The sequence below is a fragment of the Silene latifolia genome, chromosome 9 (genome assembly GCF_048544455.1).
Source record: "Silene latifolia isolate original U9 population chromosome 9, ASM4854445v1, whole genome shotgun sequence".
In the NCBI taxonomy this organism is placed as follows: Eukaryota; Viridiplantae; Streptophyta; class Magnoliopsida; order Caryophyllales; family Caryophyllaceae; genus Silene; species Silene latifolia.
Window position 1 is genome coordinate 81,150,303 of NC_133534.1, and position 25,836 is coordinate 81,176,138.

The following is a 25,836-nucleotide window of genomic DNA, read 5'->3' on the forward strand; positions in this document are numbered from 1 at the left end:
TTAGAGTGCGCATATTGACTTGAATTTCAGCATTATCTGCATACTGTTTGGTGAACTCAATTGCAGCATCATCCCAAGTAGCAATTTTCTTGTGATCCAAGGAGTAAAACCACTACTTGGGAATAGTATCGAGAGATGAAGGAAAGATTCTTAGGAACAACTCTGGCTTGGTGCCTTTGATAGACATATAATCTTTAAAGGCACGAATAGGGTTCAAAGGGTTTTCATGCCCCTTAAACTTCGGGATGTCTGTCATGTTGAAGTTAGTTGGCAGTTGAGCGTTTACTGCCTCATATTTGCGACTGTTTTCCATATAGATATCATCTCCCTTAAGGTACATTAGTTGCTCCTCTAAATATTGGAGTCGCTTTTCAGCTTCAGTAGGACCTGGTGGAAGATTGACTTCTGGTTGTCCAACAAAGGGTGGAGGATTATCATGTACGACCATGTCGGAAATGGCATCCTTTGCAAGAGGAATTCTTGCTTCTACCGCGACAATACGGCCTTCGATGGTGTTAAGGAGAGCATAAGCTTGGTCTTGGCTTGCTTGGAGACTGATAAGGTTGTCGCAACCCTATCAAAAACAAAAACAATAATCGGCTCTAACTAATGCAGCAGAGGCAAGTCGGGTATCGTACTCCACAGGGAGCCGGTCACTATCTACTTGTTGTTCAGTCGGTCTAAGGTCACAAAACAGGAGATTTGAGTTATTTTGACTAAACTAAAGAACTGAAATAAAAGCAAAAAGTAAAAACAATTAAAATAGGAAGAGTGAAAAGGATTGAGAGAAAATAGAGAGAGAGATGCCAGGATGTAGGTTCACCGTGATATTAGACAAATCAGTTAAAGGTAGGTCAGTCGGTCGGATGTGAGAAAGGTATTGTAAAGGTCCTTCCGGTCAGCTATCCGCCCTAAAATACTACTAACTTAGCTTCCGCCCTCATTATAGTAGTCTATTGTTCATAACAGGTCTGTTCATTCCAATCTTCCGATCTAGGTCTGAATTTAACCAGTTTAATTGCTTCAGTTGCATGCATTCAACCTAATAATTACATTTATTTTGCTATAAAACAATCCTCACAACAAAAACCTCCTAATCTAATTATCGCATCATTGTTTTACAATCATGGCTCCACTAATCCTAGCATAAAAGAATTAGCTACGTATGACGATAAATAAAGCAATAACGAAAGATAAAACAATACTAAGCATGATGTAAAGATGAACAAAGGAAAATAACATAAACTAAATGAAGGCAATTAAGAAACAATAAAGAGAATTAAATTAAATGGAAAGAGAATAAAGAGAAATTACACCAAATAAGATCCGGAAAAAATAGAAAACAAAGTAACGTCGAACCAGATTATAACTGAGATGAAAGGGAAAAGAGAGATCAGTAAAAACTGACTGCCTAAACCTAATTAAGTCTCTCGTATTTATAGGAGAGATATTTATTTAACCTAAGATACGATAACAAGATATTAAAATCTTGCGTCAGATGGAAAAGTACTCGATCGAGTACATTAGAACTCCTCGATCGATCAACTTCCAAACTAAAGCCTCTCGATAGAGTACATCACTACTCGATCGAGGAACACCAATTATGCATCTCTCGATCGAACACAGCAGAACCTTCGATCGAGGACATCTCAACAGCCAAACTGCTCCATCGCGTAGACTAGGTCAGCAAAAGCCTTCGATCGAGTCATCTACTACTGAACCAGCTTATTTTAACGTTTGATTTGCTTCTGAGACGACTTCACGTTTCCCGCGGCGATAGTATTCTCGCTCCAATTCTTCCATCTCCTAAATGCAAGCTAAATGAACGGCAAAAAGCTCAATTTTGCTTCTTTCGGGTCCATTCCTGCAATTAAAGCCAAACAAACCAAAGTAGAATATTCGGGGCATTTCGTAGCTCAAAACTACGGGAATAGCGTGGAAATGAATGCAAATAAGACTTGAAAAGACTATATAAAAGGCACGCATCAGAGACGAAGTAGTGCAGCTAGGATTTGATCATTACCATTTCCAGGATGTTCATGTTGACCATTAACGCTTCCATGACTAGTTCCCACCATTTTGGAACTGAGGATAAGAAATCGACGACGAATCAAAACACGATCGACCATTTTCGCACACTTTCTCAAAAAGACTCGACTTGTGAAGTGGGTGTGTGCCACTGTGTCAGGTGAGATTTAAAAATAACAAATTTTGAAATGTTTGTCCTAGACAACTGTAGTGTAGTTTTAGGAGTGCTGACTCGAAGTGGGTTTTGAAATGGGTTTGAGGCCCGAATTTTGACTCGACATTTGGACAGAGTTCCGGCTTATTCTGCGCTATTTTAGGCCATTTTCGAAAAATACTTACATTTTGAAATGGATTTTATTTTACAAAATTTCGTCATGGTTTTGTTTACAAATGGAGGTCACGTATATGATACAAACATACATATGGGCATTATAACGGTATGCTGAGTGCATTTAAAGGGTTTTAGCTTAAAAGGTGGGTTGTCATACCAAGAAATCAAACCCTGGTCTGTGGAGAGGTCCGTGCCAAACATGAGTAAGGTCAGTTCCTAGTCCATTTCCTCGAGTTGTGAAAGCTCTCGATACAAACATGAGTAAGCATCGTGGTATGGTTGACGTCAATCGTTATCCATCTTTAGGCCCAGATAAGAATTTGGACCGTCCAGATGGGACGATTGGTCGAATGGGTTGGGTTAAGCCTAGGAAGGCCAGATGAAACGACCTAAGAAGGTCGAGTAATGAGAATCGACAACTGTCGCGTATAAACTATTCCCTAACCTTGTTTAAGTTTCACCCTGGGTAACACGTAAGTGTATCATTGCCAAACTGTGGACATGGGCCACCCGCACCGCGCGCACCCACACGTTGGTTTCGAGGCGGCGGCACTTCTCACACGGAAGCTTGGTTCGTCAAAGCACGTCATGGGCCGTTACCGATTGGTGAGGCATTGAAACCGGTGAAAGGTTGAATAAGCCTGCATTTGTGGGGTCGCCACCAATTTATTGTGGAAAAATTGGAAACCGTTCGAATACCTCGCGCCATATCAAGACACAAAGTAGTGACATGAACACTAAGAGCTCGTTACCCTTAGCATTCTATGTCTAGAATGACTCTTGAAGATACCAATGGACACGGATTTCCAGAGATAACGATAACCCCGATCAATGATTAAGCTAGGGTTTTGGAATGTGCGGGGTATGAATAGGAGGAGTAAGCAGCAAATTATAAATAGATTTATGATAAATAATAATGTTAATTTCTTTGCTTTATTAGAGACAAAAATCAAACCAAATAAATTGCACACAACCATGAATTCCTTCAGTAATTGGTGTATTTCTACAAACTCAGCATACCATCAAGGAGGCAGAATTTGGATTCTGTGGCAGGTTCATGAATGGGATATAGACTTTCTGGAATATGATGCCCAATTTATCCATATGACGTGCTTCACAAGAGTACCAACAAACGATTTCTTGCCACCATGGTCTATGCTTTCAATGGAAGCACTGAGAGGCAGTCTCTTTGGGCTAATTTAAGCAGACTAGCAAATAATATTTCCGGGCCATGGGCCATTGGAGGAGACTTCAACTATGTTTTGACTGAGGATGAAAGAGTGGGAGGCTCCTTTTCTAGGCAGGATGCAGAAGACTTCAGGCAGTGCTTGCATCAATGTGAAGTGATTGATAGCCCGGCCATGGGAGCTCTATACACATGGAATAACAAACAATGCCCTGTTGATAGGGTGTATAGTAGATTGGATCGTTTCCTGGTGAAACAGGAATGGCTTAATGAATTCCCTCTTCTGTATGCACATTTTTTGCCTGAGGGGATTTTTGATCACACTCCTTGTGTGGTACAGGCTAATCTACCTGATGAAAAGAGATCAAGACCTTTTAAATATTTTAATATGTGGAGTCTGACTTCCAACTTTAAAGAGGTTGTTCAAGATGGATGGAACTGTATGCAGACTGGAACTAAGATGTTTGAGCTAGCTAGGAAATTGATGAATCTGAAGCAAGGGCTCAAGCAGCTGAACAAGACCAGGTTTGCTGATATTGAGAGCAATGCTGAGGTGGCTCTCACTAAACTAAACAAAATACAGCAAAGCTTGGGAGTGACTCCTCAGGACCTAGGCCTAATCCAACAGGAATGTGAGGCTAGAGAGAGCTACCAGCAGCTGGCTGAAGCTCAGAACCAGTTCCTGCAACAAAAAGCAAAGATGAAATGGAAAGCAGATGGGGATGCAAATACATCATTCTTTCATGGGATTTTGAAAACTAGGAGGAGACAAAATCAGACAGTCCAGATTACTGATCATCAGGGAAATCAACATACTGATAAGAAGGGTGTTCAGGAGAGTTTTCTAAGGTTCTATACCCAGCTGTTAGGCCAGTCTCACCCCGCAACTCATGTCAGCTCCAGAGTAGTACAACAAGGTAACAAATGTGATGAGTCTCACCATCAGATTTTACTAGCACCAGTTACTGATGAAGAAATCAAAAGCACTATTTTCAGTATACCAAATAACAAAGCTCCGGGTCCAGATGGGTATTCTAGTCAATTCTTTAAAGCTAGCTGGGACATTGTTGGAGGAGATGTATGTGATGATGTCCATGATTTTTTTAGGAATGGCAAAATGCTTAAGCAATTGAATGCTACTAATGTCACATTAATTCCTAAAGTGCCAAATCCTTTGACTGTAATGCAATTCAGGCCCATAGCATGTTGTAATGTGGTATACAAATGCATTTCAAAGCTTCTTTGTTCAAGGCTTGCTTTGGTTCTTCCCCACTTAATTTCTGTCACACAAGGAGGCTTTATTCGAGGTAGAAGCATAATGGAGAATATTCTAATCTGCCAGGACCTAGTTAAACTCTATGGAAGGAAGAGTGTCTCACCTAGATGTCTATTCAAAATAGACCTGCAGAAGGCTTATGACTCTATGGAGTGGAGTTTCCTTTTTCAGATGCTGCATGAATTAAATATCCCAACTGGTTTTATTGCTCTCATTAAGGAATGTGTTACAATTGCAACTTACACCTTGAATCTGAATGGGGATAGCTTTGGCTGGTTTAAGGGACAAAGAGGATTAAGGCAAGGAGATCCTTTGTCCCCCCTGCTCTTTACAATTTGTATGGAATATCTTACCATATTGCTAGCCTACACTACCTCTACAATGAAGTTCAGGTTTCACCCTCTTTGCAAACCTATGAAACTGAGCAGCTTAATGTTTGCAGATGATTTGTTGCTTTTTTCTAAAGGGGATGTGGACTCCATTATGATATTGCTACGTACTTTCTCAACCTTTTCACAAGCATCAGGACTTCAGATGAGTAGGGGAAAATCGAATGTGTACTTTAATGGAGTAACCAGTGAAGTCAGAAGAGAAATAGTACAGGTTTCAGGATGCATTGAAGGCAAACTACCATTCAAATACATTGGTGTGCCCATTAAACCATCTAAATTATCAATCAAAGACTGCCAACCACTGATTGATAAGGTTTTGGAGAGAATAAGACAACTAGGGACCAAAAAACTCTCGTATGCTGGGAGACTGGTGTTGATAAAAGCAGTATATAGAACCTTACACTCTTACTGAGCTTCAATTTTCATTATTCCAAAGGCAGTGCTCCTCAAAATTGAAGTAGTCTGCAGGAACTTTCTGTGGCATGGAGGGACTGAGTATGCTAGGACCCCTACTGTAGCCTGGTCAAAAATTTGTACTAATCAGAAGGAGGGGGACTTCGACTGAGAGATGAATACATATGGAACAAAGCAGCAGTTAGGAAACTGGTTTGGTGGATTCAGGCTCACCTATCTAAACTGTGGGTGCAATGGGTGCATAGTGTCTATCTGAAGGGACAAGAATGGGAGAATTATGACCCTCCCCAGGATGCCAGTTGGACTTGGAAAAAGGTTTGCAAATTGAAGAAGGAGTTTCAGCCAGCATATCACCAGAATGAATGGGCAATGGTACCAGGCAAGGAATATACTATCAAAAAGGGATATAGCTGGTTAAGGCAAAACAGCCAGGATGTAAGCTGGTACCATATTGTTTGGACTAAATGGTCAATTCCCAAACACAGTTTTATAGCTTGGTTGTACTACCAACAAGGGTTTAATACCAAAGATAAATTATTCAGACTTGGTAGTAGCCCTGACAGCAGCTGTTGTATTTGTGCTCAAGAAGAAGAGTCACATCATCATCTCTTCTTCCAGTGCCAGTACAGCATGAGAGTTCTTCAGAGAATGCAGGAATGGACGGGAGGGACTATGTCTGATTTCAATACTCAGAATTGGTGGCAGCACAAGAGATTCACTAGATTGCAGAACGAGATATTGAATAGTATCCTCAATGCTGCCATGTACTATATCTGGAAACAAAGAAATGCGAGCAGGCATGAGGGTGTTATAATCAGCCCTGGCAGATGTGTGGTACTGATACAAGGGGATATCAGGAACAGGATTAGGCAACAATTGCAGGGTACAATGTCCAGGAAGGAGAAGCACTGGATTGAGAAGATAATGCAATAGCTGATATGGTCTTATATGTATTATGGTAGCTGAGTTTGTGAAAGGATATGGACTGTGAACACTGTATACTGTATATGGTTTTTTGAGCATCAATATAATTTTTACATTTTACCAAAAAAAAAAAGAGATAACTGGAGTAAGGGGTAAGGGTACGTATTAGGAAGCTCTTTAATTCGAACACCTAATCCCGCCCGCCTCGATAGCGGCCTCTACTAATGATTAGGGAAATTATTCATATTTGATATGTTGTCGATGTAATGCATGCAACGCAACAAACATAGATTAATCCTAGCATGTGAAATTAGACTATGTCGGTTAACACGTGATTAGCAAACAATTTGGTCGAAGTTGGAAGTTAGATTAAATTACATGTGAAAGCCATGTAAATAAATCATACACAATAAAATTACAATAAAATTACAATAATTACAAGGATTTATTTGATTTACGTCAAAAGCACGCTCGAAGACGGGATTTCGAAGAAGAAAATAAAAGAACAATAAAATTAGGACTAAAATACAAAAATACGTCAGATTAGAAGTGATAATATGAATAATAGTCGATTTAAACTGTAATTAGAAGCTACATCAAAGCGAGAAAGAGTTTAGGGACATAAGCCAACCCAGAACAGGCGCAGCATCTGCTGCATCCTCTGGAAGAGGCGCAGCACTTCCTGCGTCTATTCTAGAGCTGGGCTCTGGCTGTGAAGTCAGAACCGCAACAATGTTATCGTTCGTTTGTAGATTTAAGGTCGATTATTGATACTAGACTCAAGTGGAAGTGATTTAACAGGATACATGCATCTAAGATCGTCACAAGTCAGATTAAAGACTAAGTTTAAATAAATTATTACGGCGATTTACGTAATTATAATCATACGATGTCGGATTTACAAAGGTCGAAACTTTAGACTTGAAAACGGAATTAAATTTGATGAACTGAAATCAAATAAAGAAAACTATGTACAAAAGACGAACTCTAAAGACTGGATATGGGAAAATCGAACCTTTAAAATCCGGGTTTAAATAAGATGACGAAAACCCACAAATATTGAATTATAAGGGATTTAGGTCAAATTAAAGCGTTATAATTAAAAAAGAATTATTAAAACATGATTTATATACTGAATGACAGAGAAAACAAAGAAAAACCAAAGAAAATAGAAAATTGCAGAAGGTCGAGGAAGAAGAAGAAGAGAAGGAGCAACGGCAGCCTCTGAAAGAGGCGCAGCAAGTGCTGTGACCCTATGAAGAGGCGCAGCTACTGCTGCATTTCTTCTCGACGTCAGACCTCCGCTGTTTTATGAAACCGGTTTTAAAAGATTGATTCTAAGGTGGTTTCGAACGTGCTCTTGATATAAACCTTACATTAGATGATACAAAATAAAAAGTACAAGAAATAAATAGGATTTAAAACCTCAGACTTCCATGTTTGACGAAACGAGAATGACTAAAGTTATCGTTTTAGTGATTGCTCGACTCGAATATGCGTGGAAAGTGCCCTTGTTAAAGGATTTAGATTAATTGATTAGGTTGACTAAAGTGGAATTGGTCAAATTGGTCGGTCTATGCAACGTGACTGGGACTCAGAATGATCTGAGCTTACGTGGTCGATTGATCAAGCACGTAAGCGTCGAAAGCAATAGCGTGGTCTAGCTAGAATGCAAAGAGAGAGAAATAAGGGGCGGAATACTCGCGTGCCAAATATGGAGACCGAAGGCCTCTACTTATACTAAACCTATGGAGGAGTTTAGGAATGATACGGATACGGAAACAAATAACGAAAATACTCTGGAAAGCGTGGAAAGAGAGCTGGGGAAGAGGCGTAGCAGCCACTGTGACCTTTGGAAGAGGCGCAGCACCTGCTGCGTCATTTCCCCAGAGGTTTCCTCCTCAGCAAGAAAAATTTCCGCGTTTTTTTTGTAAGATTCATTAATCTCTTATTAGACATTTCTAATAACTATATATATTAGTTTAGTCATAAACTAATCTAGATCTAATCCATGCATAATAAAAATGATACAAAGTAAGAAGAAATCGATTAATCTTACATTGAGGGCCGAGATGGTTTATACTAATTGGTCTCCTACCAAGTTAGTCTTCTTTAAGAAAAATCCAAGTGCCCAAGAAAACCCTAGATCCAATGATGGGATATACTCCTTAAGGATTGTACCAAGGTAATCACTTTTAATTCATATACTAATTTATGTACTAGAAATTAGAATATGAACCCTTAAAATATAACTAATATTATTAGATTACTACTACTAGTAATGTTGTGATAATATTAGAGATTTGTGAGATTTACTTCTTAAGCCTTCTAAAACAAGTTAGAGAGAGAATACAAATTATCAATAATGATAATCTTATATGAATGAATTGTGTGTAAAATAAGAAGAGAAAAACTCTCCTTATTCTACTAGGGTGGCCGGATGGTCCAAGGGGAAGGGTGCCCAATACTTGCACATATTTGTTCTTCTCAAGAAGCATAGGGTAGGGCTAGGTTTAGGTCTATTTTAGAAACATAATCATTGTGTCTAATTCTCAATTAGAGCAACAATTAAGTCCTAAAACTACCCGACCCCCTCCACTTTCACGGCACACACAACATTAAGGGGTACCATTTTAAGTTTGTCATATGTTAATTTGTATAGTGTGACATGTTGGACATGTTACTAGACATGTTATCCAATAATGAATTTTTAACTTATTAAAAATCATTATATTAACAAAATAAATCACATACAAAAATTAACTAGTAATTCACAATTACAATTACAATTACTCAAAATGGGTCATCGAATTATAAATCACAATAACTTGTATTTACAATAAACCATTCATTCTTATTTTAATTGTTTCATAAACAATAAATAAACCTAAGTAATAAAACAATTTAATTACTTATTACGAATCTTATTTAATCGAATTACAATAAGATACATATTCTTACTCACAAAATCATTTGTTCAATTTCAAGGAATTAATTAACTTGTATCAACATACAATTAATTAATTAATCAATTAAGAGTGTTACCTAGAGGTATGACCTTAAGGGATCAACTGATCACCACCGTCATATGATAGTAATGTCAAACTCTAGCCAGCCAATAATTACCGATTAATGTGGATCAGTTGACAATAAAAATTACTATCCCTCATCATTCTTAATATAAGATTTAAACATGTGATCGCATTACTGTCGAGGACACATACTCCAACAATCTCCTACTTGTCTGCGACAAGTATGCGTCATCAATTCTCTTGTCCTATTACTATCTCCCACTCAATGCAAGGTGTCTTGCAGGTCGTACTTGCATTTGATCATATCATGTGTGGTTTCCTCGATCTGGAGAATAACTCTCTGACCGGAATTATCTACCATAGATACCTTCCGAGCGTGGCCACGCATTTCCAGTTCATTACTCCTCGAGTGGCCTTGAGATATAAGATAACCCTGGCCAGGGGTGGACAATTCCTATTGCACTCTTCCCTTTGAATAGCCATAGCTCATTATTACCTAAAATGTGCCCATTTGACTCCAATTACGAAGGTCATTCAACACAAATCAAAGTCACTCTGAAACTGTGCCATCTTAGGCGAATAGTCTTTAGTCAAAGAATCGACTCATAAGAATACTATAGTAGCTCTCGCCACGAGCAGGCTATAAAAATTTCCAGAACTCTATAAGCGGTCATAAGCCTGACAGAGTGTCCCTCACAGTCTGCCTATGTGATCGACTAGTCATCTCTCATGACTCTATGGCACTTGAACTTGCCATCAATTGCATCACATTCTAGTTACTTCGAGTTGGCACCTCATATAAGTAACTAGGAGCGAGTACTATGTTAATCCAGTTCACTTTAATGGGGCTCAATATTGTCTCAACAACCCATTTGGATGTAACAAAGTATAAGATGAGTTAACAATAACTCAAACGGTAAATGTGATTATCACATACGAGTAGTCAATACCATATTACTACTCTATGTCTTATAATCATAAGTGTATTTATGCACTTGCCTAACGCAATAAAAGTTTAGCTTGTGAACATACCATGTGTCCAAGTGTTCAAACTTTGTGAATTGCGATTTCCTTCAATTTCATGTTATCTCTTATAGCATGAACTCCACTAAGTACATGTCTAGACTTCGTTCTAGACTCAGGCTCTTTAACTTGAAAGAAGCTCTCGCTATTATCATATAACTTGTGATGTCGGTTTTGGTGGACAACACTACTTGTAGTTTTAAAGTACACCACTTAATCACAACGTACTTAGGTATATGTTTTTGTAGAATCTTGCAATGATTGACAATAAAATACTCTTTCTAGTCATTTACTCCTTAGGTCAATAAAATCAACCTAGGATTTTCATAAATCCTAATGAGTTTGGAAACTTGAGTTTGTGTAATCTCTTAGCACACAACTAAGTATCCTTCCAAACTCTAAAACAGACCATTAGTTCTCCTTGAGAATTCATGACGGTTCCTTGAGGCTTACCAATGACTCCCATATGGGTTAACTTATTATCGACTTATCATGCTCCAAGCATGTGATTCATCCAGGACATGTGCATTATGGCATACATGATTATACTAATGGCCCGAAACATTAGTAATCGATTTCATGTAGACAACAGTTCTTAGGTTTAGTAAATAACCATGACTCTATCATGGTAATTCTATATTCATCGACATGAATAACCTACTTAACTTGTTGATATCATTAAGATGAAGGATTATTATCAACATAAGATGCCTATGTAACACCCCCATTTATTCAGGAGCCTTTAGCTAGACATTCCCAAATAAATAGGATTGTTACCATCTCGGTTTCCCGAGGTAGTGAATAACAAAGTCCAACTCATCAAATTACTTTAAATTAAAACTTAGCGATTACATGTTCATTACAACTTAACCAACTAAAACTTAATATAAAATAATTACAACTCGCAGCGGAAATAAATAAAGTGATTAAATATTCTATGTGGTCTAGACTTCTAGGTAGATTGGCCAAGTCCTCACACATTCCCATAAGTTCCCAAGTCAGCTAATCTTTAGTACCACAAATCGCTCCCCATTAAGGTTCACCACAGTGTTCACGAATACACTGTCAACCACGAGGTTGAGTAGGAATAGCCAAACAACCACAATAAATGGATACAAGAACAATATTAAATGCAAATGCAATGTATGCTCATGATCAATCCTCTGACGCTCCCGTTCATCCCGCCAATCCCTGTCCGGGGTAGTCTCATCATCCCAACCGAAGTTGAGGTAGTCTCATCATCCTGAGCAGGTCCCGCAGAACCCGGTTCGAGGTATCCAATGCAAGTGCTCATGATATGAAAATGCAAACAATTGAGCAACACAATTTCTTACCATCTCATACATGAAGCCGAGGAATTCAATAATCAATATAATCATCTCAGTCACGAGCTGAGGTAGTCAATAATCAAATCATCTCAATACAACCAACCAACAATCATATATCATCTCATCACAATTCCAAATAATTCAACCAATACAATCAAATAATATCATTCAAGTAAACAATAAAGTGATTGAGTAGCTATCCTACCTGGCAAGCAAATCCAAATCAAGCACCTCAAAGCGATCCAAATAATAAAGCAATCCAAACCCGATTATAATTTCTTCACAATCGTCACCTAATCAAAATATTATAATTTCCATCAATTATTAATTATTACATTCTATCTTTTTATAAATTATATTCGTTATTTAAAATTAATTATATATTATTATTATCAAAGGATTACGATATTAAAAACCCGATTCAAAAACAAACCCGAGTCATCCAAACTTAACCAATTAAAACCCGTCACAAATTACCCAATTAATAAATCCCGTCTTAAAACTGCGTATCAATATTAGACACGACCCAAAAAAATAAGAAGAGTCACGTGTATGCCAAACTTAGAACATGACAACTACCCTCCATACTTATACTCCCCATACCCTACAACCCGTGTAATGCCCAACCGACAACCACCATCTCCAACACCAGCCCCCACCGGAAGCCACCTCTGCCAATGACCCAGCCACCACACACGGCCTCAACAGGCTGCCCTAACCACCCTACGCAACTCCACCAACCACAACACTCAACACACACCCACAACTCCAACCCGCCAACAACCAACAACCAATAACCATACCCCACCACCTCTGGCCACCACCGTCATCACCACTGACCCACGGTGGGTCCAGGGTGGTTCCCTCATCTCCTCGACCCAACTATAGCAGCCACGACCTCCTCCTAAACCCGACTGCAACAACACCAATACCTTCCCCTGTTTCTCGTTTTCCAGCCACCAACCACCACAAATCGCCACTTGCAACCACCTGTAACACCTCCACCGAGGTCGACCCAACCACCAGGTCACAAACCCACTATACCCAGGTCAATTCGAGTCGAGATATGTTGGTCAAACAACCTGGTTTAATACAAGCATATAACAATCGACAACAACCCACAACCCATACGAAATTCGGACCAACCACCGCATAAACCACCCCCCCTCGACCACCTAAAGCCACCCACGGTGGTCGACTAACCACCTTAAGTCGTCCCCACCCAGGTCCACGTCCAAACAAGTCACGAAAACCATTAAAATCCGTATAACCACATACTGCATACGCTCTCCAACCACCCTCTAAAACACCAGCAAACCACCCCCTTGCCGTCGGTCAACGGTGGTCCAACACGGGTCCGGTCACTCCCTGATGTCCCACGGTTAAGGTGACGGTCTTAGCAAGTCCTATGGTGGTCTAAATAGCAAGTTATAATGAAGCAAAGTGTATACATAAGACGGTCTTAAAATATTACCTTGAGGCGATAATAAAAGTTAATACTTTTGCTTTTCTCTTCCTTAATTCTTTTCTTCTTTTCTTTAGATTTCTTACTTCTTCTTTTATGAATTATTTTTCAGATTATTGTGTATTTATAGTCTAGAATTAGAGAGCATATGACATTGATTAGGAAAATAAGAACTATTTCCTTATTCTAATTATTATAGGAATTACTAATATAATTATTATTATTACATATTATGTTATTCTTACCATAAGTAGGACTTCCACTTACTACTTTACTAATTCTATTATTATTATTACTGATATAATTATTATTACCTTTTACCTTTATTTATATTTTATTATTTCCTCATTATTATTTATATTAAATCCCGAAACAATTCCCGACCATGCTCATACTAGATTAATAAATTTCGGTCCATATTACTATGGCACACGACCCAAAGCTCAAATACTAGCTAAGCCCAATTCCCGACTTGGATACTTATTTTATTATTTAATTAACGTCTTATTTGTAATTATTATTAGAAATGCCTTTAATCAATTATTAAATTACGTAAATTATTATCATAAATTACTATCAAAATACGGGGTATTACAGTCTTCCCCCCTTAAAATGAACTTCGTCCCAAAGTTCGCCCACAACTACTACCACAGCACTTATAAACATCCTCATAACTAAGCACCATCCAACACAATTATGCATTTTACGATTATCAATCATGTCAAATCTCATCGCAAGATATCACAACAATAATTCAAAACATTCATAATATTACATTCCTTCCCTCTAAAAATAAACTTTGTCCTCGAAGTTTCAGAATATCAGCAATAGGAATAATGAAATCATTATTGTAATGTCATAAAACATAAAACACACGTTGTAATATAAAACACTTATTGTTTCCAACACGAATTAATGGTTAAATGAATAACAAAACCTTTGATTTACTTCCAAATAGCAAAACCTATATTCGAACTAATTTTATTTAAACTTCAACTTCCTTACTTAACTATTAGCGAATACATTGCTAAGATAAATAATAATCTATAACAAAAATACGCATAATTGTTTAGTTAATCTTTTCTTAATAATGATATCTAACTTAAACATGGATGCAATTATTGTAATCATATATATAGGCTTAGGGAAACACATTCCGCATATCACTAGACATGATAATCTATTTCACACAATTCACAATATTATAATTGTTCAGGGTGTAATTCCAGAGCAAGTATCGTTACCACCCGTGGCTTGTAGAATAATGTCTTGGGTTGAACCCTTCTTGCTTCTATCGTCCCTCTCGGCCTCTCCTGCAACAATGAACGAACTGAGGGCTTGGCTTTGTGCCAAGCGTACTCACTCCGACGCTCAAGTCAGTAAACTTAAAGGATTAAGCTGTGTTACTTGGCTAGATATGTATTGTAGAGAGATAAGGGAGATATTACCAGATGAATAGTGTATTTAGGTTCAGTTGTTGGATCCTTTCCTCAAAGAAGGTTGAGGAGTATTTATAGGCTTTCACCTTTTGTCACGTAGTGGCCAAGTGTCCAAGTGGCTATCAGGTGGAAAGACCGTTCTACCCTCGGCCGATGGGCCTATGGCAGGCCGGTCGAGGGTCTTGGATGTGAGTACGCGGATATGTGTCCCGGCTGGCAGGTTGTCAGGCCGAGTCCCAGGTGACAGGCCGATGGGATGCATCGGCTAGGCTGTCTAAGTCGTTGACTTGCTGTGGATATCTTTGACCTTGCTCAGTGTGTTGACTTGGTCAGCGGTGCAGAATATGCCCCATCAATTTGCCCCCAGCGTAGTCTATGCCGTGGTATGGGCTCCGATGTACTTTTGAGCGTATATTCTGCGCAAGTAATTTTCACAAATCTTCTGTATCGGCTTCTTCTTGTGCATCGGCGTGGCTCTTGTTAGGCCGTATCATACACCATATCCCCCCTCCACATGGATGCGTAAAGGGTATCCGATGTGGAAAAGAAACATGACGCTGGCCGAGACCAGGGCTGAGAGCGCCGGTTGATTTTGATTGCCCCCGGCCGGTGCTTCCTAGCTTGGTTGATCGTGTGGCCGGCGGAGACTAGATACCTAGGAATTTGTTGAGGGAGATGAACAGTTGAAGAGATGTGAATGGGCGTGTTGAAGACGCTTGGTCACTGTTGCATTGACTGACGTTTAACTGTTGCAACGATTGACATCCCGCGGTTGCATGTCTGACACGTGTATGTTCGCTGATTGGGTGACGCTTCATGGGCTGTGCCCTGATTGGTCCTTCTTCATGGGATTTTCTCTATAAATAGGGCAGTTATTCCGTGATTTTGGCCTCCATTTTATTTTCGAAAATTTTCTCCAAAATCTTCATCTCTCCAAGGTTTCAAGGGTTGTCTTCGTCTTCTTAATCTTCGGAGTATTTGATCCGGCGAGTGTTTTTCTTTAAGGTAAACAAGCAAACTTTTTATTTTTCTTGCAAGTGATTTGTTGTGAATCATGTCTTCTGCTGATGCTGGACCTAGTAAACCTGCGTCGGGGGGCCCTAGGTCTCCTTCTCCTGAAGTCGATCCTCAAATTCTGGAGGAATGGGAGGATTCTGACTCTTTTGGTGATCTTGGTGATGACTTTGGTGATGATGCGGAAAGGTCTCGTCCTAGTGAGGGGAGACAGTACGTCATGGATCACGGCTATGTCTGTAAGATCCGTCTTGACCGTGCTTGGTCCCGTAAGCTTGCCCGTTGTTCCGGCGGGAAACTTTTCGAGGATCATTTTTTCTTTGGTAGGGGATACGAAATTGTTATCCCTGAGGAGGGTCAGGCCGTATGTTGTCCTCCGCCGGGCTATACTGGCGTATACATGCGGCATTTGGAGTACGGGCTCCGGTTTCCGCTGAATGGGTACGTTATGGCCATAATTAGAGCCATGAACGTTGCCGTTGCCCAACTGCACCCGCTGGCCATGAGGACCATAATTGGTTTTGTCTGGCTTTGTCTTTTTAAGGGAGAGGCTCCGACGGTGAATTTATTCCGCCGACTTCATCATCTCAAACCGTCACTCTCTGGCCGCGTTGGATGGTACAGTGTGCAAACGGAGCAGGGTTATGTCTCTGTTGACAAACTTTCTTCTTGCAAGGACTGGCAAGGCCGGTGGGTGTACGTTAAAGTGCTTGGATGACTATCATTTGCCGCGCTCCTTCCAGCACCAGGTTAATTTGCGGTGTGAGACTAGGGCGGAGCATGACAGATGGGTCACTCGGAAGCATCTTAAAATGGATGCCAGCAGGGTCGTTCTCAAGGAGGATGAGAGGCTGGCAATGAGGCTCTTTGAGGTGGACAAGAGTGGGATGCCGAAAAGATGGATTCCCCCGACGCAGATCATTCTTCAGGATGAGCCGCTTTGCTATATCGGCCTCATACCGGCCCTAGCACGGGGTGAGTGGGGTCGGTGTGAGGCCCATCGCCGCTCTCAAAGTTCCTGCTTTTCGAACTTCGATTTATTTCCTCTACTTGACTCTTGCTTTGTTTCTTTTGCAGACCCCTTTGGACCGGACCTATCTGAGGATCTTCTTCGGAGAATGGGGCTGCACAAAGATAAAACCGTTGCTAACTTGCATCCCAAGGCTCTAGCCCATGACCGCAGGACGTCGCCGAATGATCTTATGGAACAGCGGCTGAAGGTCTTGAGCAAGGAGGAGGCGCAGGCGAGGGTTGTTAGCGGCGTAGTGCGTCGGACGCGGAAAACAAAGCCTTCAGCGGCAACGGCGTCGACACCGGTTCCAACTCCCATCCCCTCCCCTAAGAAGGTGGAGATTGTTGATATTCCCGATGAGGGGGACTCTGACGCAGAGGGATCTCCCCTTATCCGTAAGAGGAAAGGGACAACTTCTACCGCTGGCAAGGAAGTGCCTCCTCCGGTAAAAAAGGCCAAACATGGTACCTATCTAGCTTGTGGCTTAAATTTAGCCGTGCCATTAGGTGTTTCTGATAAGTCAATGTTGATACTGATGTTTTAATTGAATTTCTGCAGACCAGCCGCAGTCGGCTATTGCTCACATTGGGCAGCAGGCGGTGGGGTCCTCTGCGCAGGTTGGTGATCAAGGCGCCACCGTCAACCCTTCATCCCAGAAGGCTTTCGTCTCCCGCCCGGGCTAGTGGTCAAATTGTCACCACCGTCCCTTCATCCCAGAAGGCTTCCGTCTCCGAGCTTATAGAGGAGGGCACGAAGCTAATTAGGGAGCTGGCGAGGTGGAACGTGGTTACTGGTGCTCGTCTCATGGAGCAAGAGAAGGCCGCGGCTCGGGCTGTTCGTGAGCGTAACGCCACTAAGCAGGTGGCTGCGTCGGCGAAGCTGGATCTCCTCAATGAGCAGAGGCTTAGGGGAGAAGCTGAGAAGGCGCTCTTGGCTGAGAGAAAACTTAGGGAGGACGCTGAAAAGGAGGTCCTTGCTGAGAGGGCTAAGGCCGAGGCTGCGGCGGCCGAAGCTGCGAAGCTGCTGAGGAAATGTGACCTTGTTCAGGGGCGTGCCGACCTCTATCTCCAGCAGAGGAACGAGTCCAGGGGCCTGTTTAAGGCTCAGGCGGAGGTAGTTCGGGGCAAAGAGGCCATCATCAAGCAAAAGGAGGTGGACATCGAGATGCTCCAAACCGTCATGCTCCCCAAACTGTGCGCCGAGTTCCGGGATTTGGCCGAAGATGCTGCTAGGGAAGTTATCGGGGAGCTTTTCCCTCTTGATGGTTCCTTCCCGTGGGGCAGGTTCGACGTGCTGCTTGATGACAAGCTCGAGGCTAAGGAGAAAGCCGCGGTGGAGAGGGCCAAGGAGGCGGTGAAGGCGAAGATGGAGAGGGAGGCGGCCGCGGAGAAAGCGCTCTTGCTGAGAAGGCTAGGGTGGCTAAGGAAGAAGCCGAAGGATGAGGGCAAATGAGGCCGCCGAGGCCAAGGCCGAGGCCGCTAGAAAAGCTTCTTTGGGTTGCCCTCATCAAGAAGATGCGGCTACCGATGCGATGGCAAAGAAAGAATGGCTTAGGAGAGCAAGTTTACAAAGCAGATCTGTTTCACTCCTCACATACTACCATGTCTTTGCTTGATGAGAACAAGTTTACAGCAGATCTGCTTCAGCTGTTCGGGGGCCAATTACTCAGCCCTTCCTCCCCGCTATCTCTTGGTACATGAACATAATTGTAGCTTTTGCTTTTTTTTTGTACAACTTTGGTAGGTTGTGTTTCGGCTTATCCTCGTGGGGACGGCGTCCGTTGTATTCTTTTCACTTGTAATCTTACTTGTAACTTATCTTCTAATAATAGTTCGTTTCTTTCGCCTTCGGCCTGGCCGAGGTCTTTATCTCATCTTTGTCAGAGTTGTCTTCCTGTATTCCTAATTGAGCGCCCCTTTTGTTTCCGCCTCGGCTTGGCCGGGGCCGTTTTAGAGTGCGTATCTCAACTGTGTTTCAACGCTTCCAAGACACTTCGATTGTTTTTGCGAGTGTAGTGTGCGATGGCCGTTACTGTCGCGGTATCCGCCTTACGAGGGTGATTGTCGCTTTTGTCGGATTGACCGTGGGAGCCGGCGTTGGTTTCTTGACAGAGATTGCCGCTCTTGTCGGTATGACAGTGTGAGCCGGCGTCTGTTTCTCGATAGCGTGTTACGTGGCGTCTACCACTTGGAGTGACTGCGACGGCGCTAATTTCTTGATGGAGACTGCCGCTCTTGTCGGTATGACAGTGTGAGCCGGCGTCTGTTTCTCGATAGCGTGTTACGTGGCGTCTACCACTTGGAGTGACTGCGACGGCGTCTACCTCTTCGGGTGACTGCCGTGGCGTCTACTACTTGGGGTGACTGCGACGGCGCTAATTTCTTGATGGAGACTGCCGCTCTTGTCGGTATGACAGTGTGAGCCGGCGTCTGTTTCTCGATAAATAACTGATGGGAAAATTTTGCTTTGATGGATTGCTTGGATGGTTTTTCATTAGGTAAAAACATGCGTTGGGGTGTCCACAGCTATTTTGGACACCTCCGCAGCTACATAAATTTTTACGAGATTACCAATGCCCTAATGGCTCATCACAGGCACACCTCCCCAGTCAGCCACTAGTTGTATCCATGAGGTCGCCCTCCTGCTGTAAGGACGGGCTTTTTCCTTTTTCGGACTTCTTCGCCTCTTTGAGGGATTGCATGTTGCATCCTCGGGCAGCTATCTGGACGTTGACCACCTCATCCTTCTCGTTTTTGGAGACGAGCTTATGCGCTTCCCCCCGGTCCGAGACATACATCAGTGTTAGGGCCCGGATGGACATCACTGCGTCGGCCTCGCTCAGGGTGACTCGGCCTATGAGAACGTTGTAGGCGGACGAGCCGTCAATGACCACGAACTCAGCTAGGACGTTTTTAGCCGCGTTCTTTTCGCCGAACGTCACCGGAGTCGATTGATCCCAGCGGCACCAGGCCGGCCCCCCGGAAGAGAAGTCAGTATAGGGGTTGGTGCGGGGGCTCAAGTCCTTGATCTTCGAGCCGAGACCGAGAAAGCACTCTCTAAACATGATGTTCGTGTATGCGCCGTGTCAATCGGCACCTCTTGACCAGGTGGTTGGATATGTCCAAATTGACTACAAGCGGTCGCCGTGAGGGGCGATGACCCCTTCGTAGTCCTTTCTTCCAATAGTCATATCGGGGATGTTTGCAGAGGGGATCCCTGAGTTGGGCACAAAGTTGATGGCCTGATATAGCTCGTTTAGGTGTCGTTTGTGCCCATGAGCGGACCCTCCGTTCTCGTTTCCCAGATGACAACATGAATCACTCCTATCCGCTCGAAGACGGACTTCTTATCTGAACTGCCGGCGTCAGTCTTTTGGCCTTTTGCAACGTACTTGCCGAGGCTTCCCTTCCGGATCAGTTCCTCTATGGCATTCTTCAGATGGCGGCAGTCGTTGGTTAAATGGCCGGTGTGGCCGTGGTACTCACAGTACTGGCTCGTGTCACCGTCACTTTTTGGCTTGGGGGGTCTCTCCCACTTCTGGCCCTCGTTCTTGCTCAAAGCGAAAACCTCGGCGGCCGATACGACTAGGGGGGTGTGATCTTCGTACCGTTTTTTGTAGTACATTCCCGAGCTCCCCCCGGCATCCGCCGAGCTTCGTTTCCAGGCAGGCTTGTCTGACCGTGACCTATCGTTCCTACGGCGTCTTTCATCGGACCGTGACCCGTTGTCGCCGCGGCGCCTTTCATCCGGGCTGTCCTCCCGGCGGCTCTTTTTCCCTGAGTGCTCGGCCTCGCTGGGGCCTACCCAGGTCTTGTGATAGTCTTCTACCTTGATGGCTTGGTCAGCCAACTGTCTGGCGGCGTCCATGCTCAGGCCTCCGCACTTGATGAGCTCATTCTTTAAATCTCCCCTTGGGAGGCCCTTCATCAGTGCGAAGGCTGCCAGTTCGGGATTGATTTCCCGAATCTGCTGGACCTTTCCGTCAAATCTCTTTACATAGCTCCGCAGAGACTCGCCTCCCTCTCCCGTCGATAGTCGGAGGTCGGATGTCTCTACGGCCCTTCTCTTATTGCGAGAGTACTTGGGCTAGAAAGCGCCCTTCAGGTCGGCGTAATAGTACACCGAGCCGTCGGGAAGCCCTTTGTACCAGCTCTGAGCCATCCCATGCAAAGTTGTTGGGAAAATTCGGCACCAGACCTCATCGGGCTGCTCCCACACCGACATGTAAGACTCGAAAGCCTCAGCGTGGTCGGCTGGATCACTATCTCCCTTGTATGACAGAGGTGGCAACTTGAGCTTAGTCGGCACCGGGACTTCTAGGACGTAGGCGTTGAGGGGTCGCCTAACCACGTGTCGAACGACACGCGGCGATCGGCTCCTTGCATCCCTAACCTGGCTCCTCCCCCCGTAGCGGGAGGGGCTCCTTCTTCGACTCGGACTTCTTCTCCAACTCTGCTGAGTCGGACTCCTCTGGCTCCTTTGGGGTAAGCCTCGTTCGTGCGGCGGGGACGCTGTCCTCCCACGAGTGCGGGAAGGACTTAGGTCTACCGCGCCCACTTTGGGCTCCCCCGGCGTCTTGACTGGGTCGGCTTCTCCTAGTGCTCCGTTCAAGTTTCTCGGAGTCACGTTTTGGGCCCTGGTCTCCCGGGCGATTTCCGCCGCTCTTGTCGGCGTGACAGTGTGAGCGGGCGTATTACTGATTAGGTCCAGGAGCATTTTCAGCTTTGCTACGTCAACCACATGTCCCATGATGGTGACCTGGTTGGCTGGCACCGGTGTGTCGGGTATTATTGGCATCCCGAATTCTGGTTGGATTACTCCGCCGGTGGAGGGTTGCACAACTCCAGATTTGTGGACGGTATCATCTTGGTAGAATTCGGTTTCGTCCGTCACGAATACCTCTTGTTGTTTCGACATCTTCTTAGCTTTTTGGGTGGGTTTTTTGTGTGTATATTTTGTTTGGGGATGAATGTGACTAGCTTCTAGTGTCTTTCCCCACAGACGGCGCCAATTGTTCCGGGTGTAATTCCAGAGCAAGTATCGTTACCACCCGTGGCTTGTAGAATAATGTCTTGGGTTGAACCCTTCTTGCTTCTATCGTCCCTCTCGGCCTCTCCTGCAACAATGAACGAACTGAGGGCTTGGCTTTGTGCCAAGCGTACTCACTCCGACGCTCAAGTCAGTAAACTTAAAGGATTAAGCTGTGTTACTTGGCTAGATATGTATTGTAGAGAGATAAGGGAGATATTACCAGATGAATAGTGTATTTAGGTTCAGTTGTTGGATCCTTTCCTCAAAGAAGGTTGAGGAGTATTTATAGGCTTTCACCTTTTGTCACGTAGTGGCCAAGTGGCCAAGTGGCTATCAGGTGGAAAGACCGTTCTACCCTCGGCCGATGGGCCTATGGCAGGCCGGCCGAGGGTCTTGGATGTGAGTACGCGGATATGTGTCCCGGCTGGCAGGTTGTCAGGCCGAGTCCCAGGTGACAGGCCGATGGGATGCATCGGCTAGGCTGTCTAAGTCGTTGACTTGCTGTGGATATCTTTGACCTTGCTCAGTGTGTTGACTTGGTCAGCGGTGCAGAATATGCCCCATCAATAATATCAAGAAACAAAAACTTTCATTTGTTCAAGACTAAGGAAATCATGCTATAACTAAAAATCATAAATAATTAATAACATAATTAATTCTTGGAAACTTATACTTTTTAGAAAATAAAGAGAGTTAGTAAATCATGAGGGAAAGAATCAAGTCAAAAACTCATAAGGTCAATTTATAATGCATTTTATAAATTGTTTGGTCGAAACAGAAATTTTACAGCAACTTGTCAGAAACTTAGGTCAACTTGTAAAAATCACTATTAATTGTGAGAAATTTAAATTGTGACGTGGCTTTACAATTTAAAAACTTACATGAGTCTATTAAACAGTGGAGTTAGAATCATACTAAATCAATAAGTAGTTTTTAAATGGCAATTTTTACAAAAACATGGAACGAAAACATCATTGTACAGGAATATTCTAACCACTGTCCACTAAAATATTTATTTCTCCTAAACCGTATATTATTTAAACACGAGACTAGTGGCATATGAAAGCTAATACACAAGGATATCACATATAAAAATTCCGTACAAGGATTTTAAACAGACAATAAATGGCAGCCAAAACAATCAAGGGTAAAATCTTGCGAAATCAACCAAAATCACATTCTTCACAATTCCACACAATAATTAATACTTTACATGTTTAATCATATTCACACCTTCCACATACATGTCAACATACTTTCCCAATATCAACATGCTTATAACAATGCTTAAAAGAAACCATATCACATCCTTCCTCCGTAAAACAAGGTTATGTCCCCGTAACCGCAATCATCAATGAAAACAACATTTAAACAAGGCAACAAGAACTTCCGAGGCAAAATAAACAATATTCATTTTAAATTACCCCACACTGTAATATCTCTCAAGGTAACCGGTTCAAAACCGAAAGGGCCAAGGTACAAATTAAGGACGTCTCCTTAACCGCACTAAAAGGGGCTCCTAATAGTTTCTACCCGGGGTTAATTTTATTACACACATCCTATGTTCATTATTAGTCATTGGTTAGGCCTGAGGATCGTTTTGCTCTGATACCACTTTGTAACACCCCCATTTATGCAGGAGCCTTTAGCTAGACATTCCCAAATAAATAGGACTGTTACCATCTCGGTTTCCCGAGGTAGTGAATAACAAAGTCCAACTCACCAAAGTACATTAAATTAAAACTTAGCGATTACATGTTCATTACAACTTAACCAACTAAAACTTAATATAAAATAATTACAACTCGCAGAGGAAATAAATAAAGTGATTAAATATTCTATGTGGTCTAGACTTCTAGGTAGATTGGCCAAGTCCTCACGCATTCCCATAAGCTCCCAAGTCAGCTAATCTTTAGTACCTGTCAAATCTGCTCCCCATTAAGGTTCACCACAGATGTTCACGAATACACTGTCAACCACGAGGTTGAGTATGAATAGCCAAACAACCACAATAAATGGATATAAGAACAATTTTAAATGCAAATGCAATGTATGCTCATGATCAATCCTCCGACGCTCCCGTTCATCCCGCCAATCCCTGGCTGGGGTAGTCTCATCATCCCAACCGAAGTTGAGGTAGTTTCATCATCCCAGAACAGGTCCTGCAGAACCAGTTCTGAGATATCCAATGCAAGTGCTCATGATATGAAAATGCAAACAATTGAGCAACACAATTTCTTACCATCTCATACACGAAGCTGAGGAATCCAATAATCAATATAATCATCTCAGTCACGAGCTGAGGTAGTCAATAATCAAATCATCTCAATACAACCAACCAACAATCATATATCATCTCATCATAATTCCAAATAATTCAACCAATACAATCAAATAATATCATTCAAGTAAACATTAAAGTGATTGAGTAGCTATCCTACCTGGCAAGCAAATCCAAATCAAGCACCTCAAAGCGATCCAAATAATAAAGCAATCCAAACCCGATTATAATTTCTTCACAATCGTCACCTAATCAAAAAATTATAATTTCCATCAATTATTAATTATTACATTCTATCTTTTTATAAATTATATTCGTTATTTCAAATTAATTATATATTATTATTATCAAAGGATTACGATATTAAAAACCCGATTCAAAAACAAACCCGAGTCATCCAAACTTAACCAATTAAAACCCGTCACAAATTACCCAATTAATAAATCCCGTCTTAAAACTTCGTATCAATATTAGACATGACCCAATAATATAAGAAGAGTCACGTGTATGCCAAACTTAGAACATGACAACTGCCCTCCATACTTATACTCCCCATACCCTACAACCCGTGTAATGCCCAACCGACAACCACCATCTCCAACACCAGCCCCCACCGGAAGCCACCTCTGCCAATGACCCAGCCACCACACACGACCTCAACAGGCTGCCCTAACCACCCTACGCAACTCCACCAACCACAACACTCAACACACACCCACAACTCCAACCCGCCAATAACCAATCACCATACCCCACCACCTCTGGCCACCACCGTCATCACCACTGACCCACGGTGGTTCCAGGGTGGTTCCCCCATATCCTCGACCCAACTATAACAGCCACGACCTCCTCCTAAACCCGACTGTAACAACATCAATACCTTTCCCTATTTCTCGTTTTCCAGCCACCAACCACCACAAATCGCCACCTACAACCACCTGCAACACCTCCCCCGAGGTTGACCCAACCACCAGGTCACAAACCCACCATACCCAGGTCAATTTGAGTCGAGATATGTTGGTCAAACAACCTGGTTTAATACAAGCATACAACAATCGGCAACAACCCACAACCCATACGAAATTCCGACCAACCACCGCATAAACCACCCCCCCCCCCCTCCCCTTGACCACCTAAAGCCACCCACGGTGGTCGACTAACCACCTTAAGTCGTCCCCACCCAGGTCCACGTCCAAACAAGTCACGAAAACCGTTAAAATCCTTATAACCACATATTGCATACCCTCTCCAACCACCCCCGAAAACACCAGCAAATCACCCCCTTCCCGTCGGTCAACGGTGGTCCAACACGGGTCCGGTCACTCCCTGATGTCCCACGGTTAAGGTGACGGTCTTAGCATGTCCTATGGTGGTCTAAATAACAAGTTATAATGAAGCAAAGTGTATACATAAGACGGTCTTAAAGTATTACCTTGAGGCGATAATAAAAGTTAATACTTTTGCTTTTCTCTTCCTTAATTCTTTTCTTCTTTCTTTAGATTTCTTCCTTCTTCTTTTATGAATTATTTTTCAGATTATTGTGTATTTATAGTCTAGAATTAGAGAGCATATGACGTTGATTAGGAAACTGAGAACTATTTCCTTATTCTAATTATTATAGGAATTACTAATATAATTATTATTATTATATATTATGTTA